Below are 11125 nucleotides of genomic sequence, written 5' to 3' on the forward strand. Positions count from 1 at the left end.
CTTAATCCTTTTTGTTGAGGGCTTGACTGCAGTTGAAGAAGGCTCTGCCACTAGTGCTCTCTTTGTTCCTCTTCTTGCTGTTGATTTGGGAGTAGCTTTCTCTTTGCCCTTCTTGGTAGCCATTCTGAAAAAGGGAAGAGAAAGTAAATTAAATTCGAAGAGATAGAGCAAGGAAAAGAACGGGAAGGGGTGGTTATGAATGCACATTAAAAGGTAAATGATGTTAAATATGGTCATGACTACATGTGAAAAGTCATCAACGGAAAATAGCTAGTGCATATGATGACAAGTGAATGCAAGGTGTTTATTGGCATGCTGGCAAAGGCATGAGTAGAATAGATCAAGCATCACTCATAATAAACCATCACGTTTGTATTGACAATTAATTTCAATTAATACAATAGTAAAGGAAATTTGTGAAAAGCAAGCATTGAATAGTAGAATAATGTAGAAAAATGCATAATGCCATATTGGATTTTTCACAAACACATAGCATGCATGGTAAATAAGGTATAGAAAGTATTAAGGTGAACATGCAAGCAACCCTTTTTTAATTGCCAAACAATTTTACAACAATCCACAAGCATATAATGAGAAATAATGACTCAAATAAATTTCCAACACCAAGTAAAAAGGAAAAAAAGAAAGAAAAAAAATATGGATAATGAAAATAAAAAGAAAAGAAAAGAAGATAACATATAAAAATAAGAAGAATAATAGAAAAGTAAGGAGAGAAGAAGAAAAGAAAACCTTACTAATGGGGGTGAGAGAGAGAGAGAGTAGAAAGTGAGAAAGAAGGAAGAAGGTAGAAAGAAGAAAGAAGTAGGGAAAAAGAGAAAATAGGATTTGGGGAAAAGAAAAGATAAGATAAGTGGCAAATTAGGGAAGCTGTGCGGCGCAAGCGACGCGGCCGCGTGGGGCACGCGGTCGCGCGAATTGCGCTTAAACTGATTGACGCGGTCGCGTCGGTCACGCGGTCGCGTGACCCGTTTTATGCTATTGGCGCGAGGGCAGCCTCGCGCTCGCACAACTCTCTGTTCAAAATTATATTGTTGCCAAATCTTGGGTGACGCGATCGCGTGGGGCATGCGATCGCGTGAGTGGCCAATAGAAGGATGTGATGCGGTCGCGTCGGTCATGCGGTCGCATGGGAAGAATTGTGTGTACAGAACCAATCCAACACCACTCTAGCACAACTTTTGGTGGTGCACCCTTTTTACGTCGAATTCCAGGGCACGCGGCCGTGTGGGTGACGCGGTCGCGTGGGAGGCCAATGTTCCCACTCGACGCGGATGCGTCGGTGACGCAGTCACGTGGGGCAATTTGTGCCATTGGCATGCCTCCAGCCACGCTCCTGCGTGACTCTTTGTTCATTTATTATTTTCTCCCATCTCCTTGCGACGCGGACGCGTCAATGATGCGGTCGCGTCGCGTGAAAAAAAAATTTTTTTAAATAAAAGTATGTAAATGCAGATGCACGAAATGTACTAATAAAGAGAAGAGTTATTGAATAGGAAAATTAAAAATAAAGAAAAGAATGATAATACCATGGTGGGTTGTCTCCCACCTAGCACTTTGCTTTAACGTCCGTAAGTTGGACGCTCCACTAGCTCAATTTTCAGCTATGTGGGGATCTTCCAAGAGGAAGATCTCGAGCTCCTTGTTCTTCTGCATCCTCTCTTCATGGTATAGCTTCAAATGATGTCCATTAATTTTGATAAGTTCAGAGCTTGAAGGATGGCTTAGGTTATAAACTCCGTACGGTTCGGCCTTCTCTACTCTGTATGGACCTTCCCATCTTGATCTCAACTTGCCTGGCATGAGCCTCAGTCGAGATTTGTAAAGAAGGACTAAATCCCCAGGTTGGAACTCTTTTCTCTTGATGTGCTGATCATGTACAGCCTTCATCTTCTCCTTGTATAGTCTTGAGTTCTCATAAGCTTCCAGGCGAAGGCTTTCCAATTCTTGCAGTTGCAATTTCCTTTCAGATCCGGCTTCCTTAATTCCCATGTTTCACTCCTTTACTGCCCAAAAGGCTTTGTGCTCTTTTTAAAGAGGGAGATGACAAGCTTTTCCATAAACTAAGCGGAAAGGACTCATCCCAATAGGCGTCTTGTATGCGGTTTTGTACGCCCAAAGTGCATCTTGTAGCCTAGTGCTCTAGTATCTTCTATGAGGTTTGACTATCTTCTGCAAGATACGCTTTATCTCTCTGTTTGATACCTCGGCTTGCCCATTAGTCTGAGGATGGTAGGCTGTTGCAACCTTATGAATTATTCCATGCTTCTTCATTAATCCTGTTAGTCTCCTGTTACAAAAATGGGTGCCTTGATCCCTCACGATTGCTCGTGGTGATCCAAAGCGACAAATAATATGGTTTCTCACAAAGGAAACAACACTGTTAGCATCATCAGTGCAGGTAGGAGTTGCTTCCACCCATTTGGAAACGTAATCTACAGCTAACAATATATAAAAATAACCATTAGAATTTGGAAATTGACCCATGAAGTCAATGCCCCAAACATAAAAAATTTCACAGAAAAACATAATTTGTTGAGGCATCTCATCCCACTGGGATATATTACCAAATTTTTGGCATGGGAAACAAGATCTACAAAATTCAGCAGCGTCTCTAAAAAGAGTAGGCCACCAGAATCCACAGTCTAAGATTTTTCTAGCTGTTCTTTGAGGGCCAAAATGTCTTCCACTCTCAGATGAGTGACAGGCCTCTAAGATGGACTGGAATTCTGATTGAGGCATACACCGTCTAATTACCTGGTCAGCGCCACATCTCCATAAATATGGGTCATCGCATATATAATATTTAGACTCTCTTTTCAGCTTGTCTCTTTGATGCTTAGAAAAATTTGGAGGAAAGGTGCGGCTAACTAGATAATTAGCTACAGGTGCATACTAAGGGACTACCTCAGATACTGCTTGCAGGTTATCAAATGGGAAATTATCAGCTATAGGAGTGGGGTCATCTGTAATGTGCTCAAGGCGACTCAAGTGGTCTGCCACTAAATTCTAGTTACCACTACTATCCTTAATTTCTAAATCAAATTCTTGTAATAGCAGTATCCAACGTATAAGCCTTGGTTTGGACTCCATTTTAGCTAATAGATACTTTAGAGCTACGTGGTATGAGTACACTACTACTTTCGTACCAAGTAAATAGGCTCGGAATTTATCCAGAGCAAAAACGATAGCAAGAAGCTCTTTCTCAGTAGTAGTGTAATTGGACTGTGCGGCATCTAGAGTTTTAGACGCATAAGCAATAACAAAAGGATCCTTACCTTCACACTGAGCCAATGCTGCTCCTACTGCATGGTTGGAAGCGTCGCACATTATTTCGAATGGCTGGCTCCAGTCTGGTCCTCTCACAATTGGAGCTTGAGTCAAGGCGGTCTTTAGCTTATCAAACGCTTGTTTGCAATCCTCACTAAACTCAAACTCAATATTCTTCTGCAGTAGTCTGGATAAGGGAAGTGCTACCTTACTGAAGTTCTTGATGAATCTCCTGTAAAAACCTGCATGGCCAAGGAACGAACGGACTTTCCTCACAGAAGAGGGGTAAGGTAAACTAGAAATAACATCCACCTTTGCTGGATCTACAGAAATGCCAGTATTAGACACAACATGTCCTAGTACAATCCCTTGTTTAACCATAAAGTGACATTTTTCAAAATTTAATACAAGGTTTATACTGACACATCTATCTAATACTCTAAATAATCCATCTAAGCAAAGGCTAAAGGAATCGCCATAAACACTAAAATCATCCATAAAAACTTCCATACAGTCCTCAATAAGATCAGAGAAAAGACTCATCATGCACCTTTGGAAGGTAACTGGTGCATTGCACAAGCCAAAGGGCATTCTCTTGTAAGCATAAGTCCCAAAAGGACATGTAAAAGTGGTCTTTTCCTGATCCTCAGGAGCTATATGAATCTGGAAATAACCTGTGTAACCATCTAAAAAGAAATAATGTGATTTACCTGACAGGCGATCCAGCATTTGATCAATGAATGGAAGAGGATAGTGATCCTTACGAGTTGCTTGGTTGAGGCGTCTGTAGTCAATGCAGACCCTCCAAGCGTTCTGTACTCTGGTTGCTATGAGCTCTCCATGCTCATTCTTTGGCACCACTTGTACTGGGCTTACCCATTCACTGTCTGAGATGGGATAGATGATATCTGCCTCCAGTAGTCTGGTCACTTCCTTCTTGACAACCTCTAAGATAGTGGGGTTCAGTCTTCTCTGGGATTAACGAACGGGTCTTGCTCCCTCTTCTAAAAATATTCTGTGCTCGCAGACTTGAGGGTTGATTCCTACTATATCCGCCAAACTCCACCCAATTGCCTTCTTGTGCCTCCTCATCACACTAAGTAACTGCTCTTCTTATTGAGAAGTGAGTTCCCTTGCAATGATAACTGGACACTTTTGCTTGTCCTTAAGGTAAGCATATTTGAGGTGTGGAGGAAGGGGTTTCAACTCTAACTTCTGCTCATGGTCAGGCTCTGGATTGTTTGAAGCTGGTGAAAATGGCGAAGTGACATCATTGTCGTTCAAGAGTGTCCCCACACTTGGACCTTGTCCTGTGTGCTTCTCTTCTAACTCCTCCTGGTGAACTTCAGCTACGGTTTCGTCAATGATGTCACACTGGAAGATAGAATGATCTTCTGGAGGGTGCTTCATAACTCCATTCAGATTGAAACTTACTAATCGGCCATCTATTTCAAAAGAGTATGTTCCTGAAAAAGCATCCAATTTTGAACTTTGATGTCTTCAGGAAAGGTCTTCCAAGTAGGATTGATGACGGCTTCTCTGAGTCATTTTGGGGCATCTCCAGAATATAAAAATTAGTGGGGAATGTGAGTTCCTTAATGCCCACTAATACATCTTTAGCAACTCCAACCACTGTAATAATGCTTTTATCTGCTAACACAAAACGAGCTGCCGACCTTTTTAAGGGAGGGAGCCTCAAAATATCATATATAGACAAAGGCATTATACTTACATATGCTCCTAAATCACACATGCAGTCAGAAATTATCACACCACCAATAGTACAATTAACCATACAAGGACCTGGGTCACTGCATTTTTCAGGTAAACCACCCATTAAAGCAGATATGGAACTACCTAAAGGAATAGTTTCTAATTCATTAATTTTGTCTTTATGTATACATAAATCTTTTAGAAACTTTGCATATTTAGGTACCTGTTGAATAACATCAAATAGAGGAGCAGTTACCTCAACCTTTTTGAATATCTCTACCATTTTTGGATCAGGTTCCAGCTGCTTCCTGGGCTTCCTTGCAAGTTGTGGAAATGGAATTGGAGTGGTGTCTTCTGCAGTGTCTGCGCCTTTTGATGCTTCCTCCTGTGGTTGAACTTCTTCTTTTTCAGCTATGTCCTGTATGTCTTCTTCCTCTTCAACATCTTCTATTTCCACTACCTCTTCAGCTGAGGTGTGTTCTGGTGGGCTTGGCTCCTCCTGGTTCCTCTCCTGCAGTGTGGTTTCGGACCTTAGGGTGATGGCATTAATGCCACCCTTGGGATTGGGTAATGGTTGAGAGGGAATTCCACTAGAGCTCAAAGGCTGGTTATTGGAGTTATTCATTGATCCAATCTGTGAGACAAGAGCTTGAAAAATAGAGTTCAGACCATTTAGAGTGGCATTAATGTTATTTTCCATGGTCTGTTGTCTCTGATCAATAGATTGTAATAAGTCATCATTAGTAGATGAAGAAGGATAGGTAATTTGAGAGGTCTACTATTGGGTATTATGTGGTCCTTGGGATTGCCTCAGGTGAGGTGCTCTGTAAGGCTGGTACTGGTTCTGTTGCCTGTTGTTGTTATTATTCCACCTCTGATTTCCCTGATTGTCTCTGCCTCCTCTGTTGTTGTTGTCCCTCCAATTCTGGTTAGAATTGTCCTGCCATCCATGGTTGTAATTGCCACTTTGATTGTACCCTTGGTTGGGGCGGTCATAGAAGTTATGAGTGGCTGCCACGGTGTTGTCTTCCTGCTGGAGCTGTGGACATTCATCAGTATAGTGGCTATAATCAGCACAGATTCCGCAAACTCTCTATGGGACTAACTGTTGGTTTTGCTGTGGTGGAGAAGGTTGAGCTTGCTGAACTTGTTGATTCAATTGCATCTGCTTCAGCAAGTTGGTCATTTCACAGATACTTTGAGTTAGAGCAGCAGTCTCTCTGCTAGAGGATACTTCTGCAACGGCTTTTGAACGGCCTTGTTTCTGCCGGTGATTCCGAGTAGATTCAGCTAAGTCGCTGATCAATTGCCATGCCTCATCAGTGGTCTTGTACTTTTTCATAGACCCATTGCTAGCACTTTCCAATGTGGTCTTATCTTGGGGCCTCATGCCCTGTGTGACATAACCGAGTAACACTATCTTGTCAATCATATGGTGGGGGCAAGCTTCCAGAAGATTATTGAAGCGCTCCCAGTATTCATAGAGAGTCTCAGATTCGTCCTGAACAATCATGGAAATATCTTTCCTTAGTTTATCAATAACTTCAGCTGGAAAGAATTTTTCCAAGAATTCTCTTCTAAGTGTATCCCAGTTGGATACATTTGCTGCGGGATGAGTGTAGTACCACTCTCTTGCCTTTCCCTCAAGAGAAAACGGGAAAGCTTTCAGCAAAATTGAAGTTTCATCTGCACCATCACGCCCGACAATAGAACAGGCTGCTTGAAAATCTCTCAGGTGCTTGATAGGCTCTTCAGCAGGTAAGCCATGAAACTTGGGCATCAAATTGAGCAGTGCGGTCTTTATTTCAAAGTCTGTAGCCACCACTGGGTGATGCGCTTGAAACGGTTGCATTGTAAAATCAGGGGCTCCGGCCTCCTGGATAGTAACTCTCCTAGGTGCTGCCATGTCACCTATACGTAAATCAACAGAATCAGTAGAACGGGGGCTGGTTTTTTCCTCAAATGATATTTTAGATCCGTCCTCTGAGAGGACTAACCGACGTCGAGCTTGCCTTATTCGTGAAATAGTTCTTTGAATCTCAGGATCGAATACTGGCAAGCTTGGATCAGGAAGTGAACGCGTCATCTAGCGAAAGAAACAAGCAGCTCATAGTAGCAAAATAAAATAAAATGCAAATAAATAAAATTCCAATTAATAACTTTAGCACTCTATTGCAACTCCCCGGCAACGGCGCCAAAAATTGACGTGGCGAAAATTGGTGAGTCAAGAATTGTTATAAAATATCCATTGCAAGTATAGTTATTAACCAACCAGAAATCTGCTTATCAATTTAGAAGGGTTGTCACAAAAATTAAAATTAAAATACTAGGAGTATGAATCCCAGGTCGTCTCCCAACGAGTTGCAGAAAGGTGTGCTATTTTATTAATCAGATGTTTTCAAAAAGAGTTTGAGTTGAATAAACAGGAAATTAAATTGGAGAAATTAAGTAATTTAAATAAAAGCCTTGACTGGGAGTAGATTAGTTGGAAGCCCTATTCTTGTTGCAGTACTCTCAAGATTAATTGATAATTGAAGGTTGTTCTGTTTAGTTATCCCTTACTAGGTAAGGGAAAGTCAAACAAGTTGGAATGTTGTTTCTATTCACAAGTCCCAATCTGCTTACTTGGAAGGACTGGCGTTAGTGACTAGAGAGCAATCCAACAATAAACCCAATTACAATTTCTCCTTTGAGCATTCCAACTCAAGGGTTCCTTTCAATCAATTCCCCATCAAGTTAGGGAACTACTCGCTCATTGTGAACGTGGAATTCATAACATAGAAAAGAGAATTAAAGAAAGACATGATAAATAAAACTCAAAGGAATCAATTAAAAATAAAAGTAACTCTTGTATTAATAAATTTTAAAATAATCCAATAGTAAAATTGATTAAATTAAAGGACATGGAAGAGTAAAGCCAAGTTAAGAAAACGAACTAGAATGACGAAGTCTTGATGAGGTAATAACTCTTCTCAATATCCTAATGCAAAAAGCAATAGAAATAAAATCCTAAGAACTATGAATGTGTAGAGAGAAAAACCTAGGGGAGGAGTAAAACTAGATCTAAAAACTAAAAATTGTGTAGAATGAATGTTGTTGTTGGTTCTGCATGTCCTCTGGCTCTAGTCTGCTTTTCCGGGCCGAGAACTGGGTCAAAGTAGGGCCCAAAATTGCCCCCAGCGATTCTGCAGATTATGCAGATCGCGCACGTCATGCGATCGCGTTATTCATGCGGATGCGTCGTTCGGCGTTTTGCTTTTCCACGTGGGCGCGTCGTCCACCCCTCCGCGTTACCTGTGCTATTCCATTCCGCATGGTCGCATGAGCCATGCGACTGCGTCACTCCTCACTGGTCATCTCCTCAATTTTTTGTGTTCCTTCCATTTTTGCAAGCTTCCTTTCCAATCTCCAACTCATTCATGCCCTATAAAGCCTGAAACACTTAACACACAGATCACGGCATCGAATGGAATATAGGAGAATTAAAATACATAATTAAAAATCTCTAAGAAGCAAGTTTTCAACCATAAAGCATCCTTAGGAAGGAATTACAAATGCATGCTTATTTAATGAATAAGTGGGTAAAGATCATGATAAAACCACACAATTAAACACAATATAAACCATAAAATAGTGGTTTATCAGGCGGCACAGGGATGGCGGCGGCTGTTCGAGGCGACAACGACAGCACACGGCGGCCAGCTTCGCGTGGTGGGTCGCGCTCCTCCTCGCACGATTCCGACAGCAGCTCGTGGCTGGGCCGAACGGCGGCGAGTTGAACACGGATTCTGGGCCGCACAGCAGCTTCTCCGGCGCTTCTCCTGGACGACCGTGGCGGCGCGATCCTCTCCCTCTCGTGTCTGTTTGCTTGCTCACTCGCCCTCCCTGATGCAACACGGCGGTGCGGCGGCAGTGACGCCCGCCAGCGCCGCACTTCCTCACCTCCCCTTTCCTCCGTTCGGCCAACAATGTTTCATGGGTGTGGGTCATGTTTCCGATCCCCCCTTCTCTGCCTCTTCTCTCTCAAATTCTGTTTCCTTCATTCTTCATATGGCTGAGTGCTTGTGTTTAGGGCAGAGAGGGGCAGCAGCTGCGGCTGCTTGGGTTTGAGGGAGCTAGGGTTTCATTTTGAAACTTAGGGTTAAGGGCATTATGGTAATTTCCGATAAAATTGTGGACAATATAGTAATTGAAACCCAAATTAAATCCAACACTATTTATATATAGAAAATACTATTTGCTCATCAATTTCATAAATTATTTTCAATAAATTGTCCAAATCAAATAATTAGAAATAATATAATTAAATCCTTTATTTTCTCAAAACAGTAGTATAATATTCTAAAATATTAATTATTTAGTCCAAAATCATATAAAAATCCTTATTATTTCACAACCACCAACTTTGTGGTTTAAATATAGAAAATAATTCAATAATTATAAAATTGGATAATAATCATAACTTATCTCAAATTCAATAAATCAAAACTTGCCTTAATTATCTTTAATAAAACAATTTCTGAAATTAAGGCTATAAATAATTATATGATTTGAGACTTGATCATAAAAAGACTTTTCAAAGGTTCTGGGTCTTACAACTTTAATCATGCAAGATTCAATTCATGGCAAACTTTAATTGATTAAACCTAAATTTCTTAGTGATTTAATCTCCTCTAACCTAATCAACCGCCAATTTCATAGCCACTTAAGTTAGATTAAATGTTTAGGTCCAATTCTAGTTTATTAGCCACATAAACCCTAATTACCCAAAGATAAGATGATTATATGTCATGTATCACGTTAAGTCCCGATAATCAGAGAATTATGAGAATTTACTTTCAAGCTGTAATTCAAGTGAGTTAACTTTTCCAAGATTCAACAAGAATTCAAGTAGAAAAAGAGTTATCTTTCAATATACTCTAATTCCTAGGATGAAGAATGAAAGTAATTCTTAAATATAAATCAGTCCATTGATTGAAAGTAGAATAACAACAGTATTAATCCATAGAATAAACAGAGCTCCTAACCTTAACAGACGAGGTTTAGTTGCTCATGGTTCAGAGAAAAACTAGGGTTCCAAAAGTGTGTAAAGTGTGAAATGAGGAAGAGAGCAAAGAGAGAAGCTCGAAGGGCTAAATCTTTTCCCTTTTTATATCTAACCTAATTGATTTGAAACTAAAATAAAATAATGACTACTAAAAGCCCAAAAGATTGTGTTTTGTTTTACTAATAAAATAAAATAAAATAAAAAATAATTATTAACTAAATCTACAGGATAAGTATTATTTTGGTCCCTAACGTTGAGGGTCAGAATCAAAACCGTCCTTGATGTAATTTTTAACTTAAAAAACATCCTTAATGTTACATTTCATTTTAAAATCGTCCTTTCTAATAAATTTTTTTTATTAATGACAAAACTACCCTTTTTTTACTATTTGATTCTTCTTGTTCTTCTTCTTCTTCCAGAAAAAACAAATTCTTCTTCCATTAACAAATTAAAAATACAAGAACAAAAACCAGATTCAACAAGACCAACAACAATTCAGAAATAAAAAAAAGAACAAAATCAATCAACAGCTATTCAGAAATGAAAACAAGAACAAAAACCAACAATGATTCAACAAATCAAATCAGATTCAACAAATCAAATCTAGATTCAATAAAGAAGCTGCAGAAGCAGAAGTACTCAAGCAGAAGCAGAAAGTAGAAGACGAAGCAGAAGATGCAGAAGCAAAGTAGACCCAGAAGATGTAGAAGCAAACTCAGAAGATGTAGAAGCAGAAAAAGCAGAAGACGAAGCAAAAATAGAGATCAAAGCAAGAAGCAGAGGCAACGAGGAGCAGCGGTGAGGAGCAGCGGAGCGGAAGCCGAGGCTCTCTCCCTGGCTTGCGACGGCGACGGTGACGGCAGCTCCAAGCTTCGCCGGCGCCGGCAGCTCCAAGAAGAAAAAGGAAGCAGATTCAGAAGAAGAAGCAGAACTAACAGAGCAGTGGCGTGGTCGAATCGGCGGCGATGGCTCAGCGTCGTAGTCTCCTGAGGATGTCTCTCCCCGACGCTGCCCTCTCTTCTCTTCTCCCTTTCCTCTGGTGCGACGATCCCGAGCGGCAGCGGCGGCGGTGGCGCA

This window comes from Arachis ipaensis, chromosome B03, assembly GCF_000816755.2.
Source record: "Arachis ipaensis cultivar K30076 chromosome B03, Araip1.1, whole genome shotgun sequence".
NCBI lineage: Eukaryota > Viridiplantae > Streptophyta > Magnoliopsida > Fabales > Fabaceae > Arachis > Arachis ipaensis.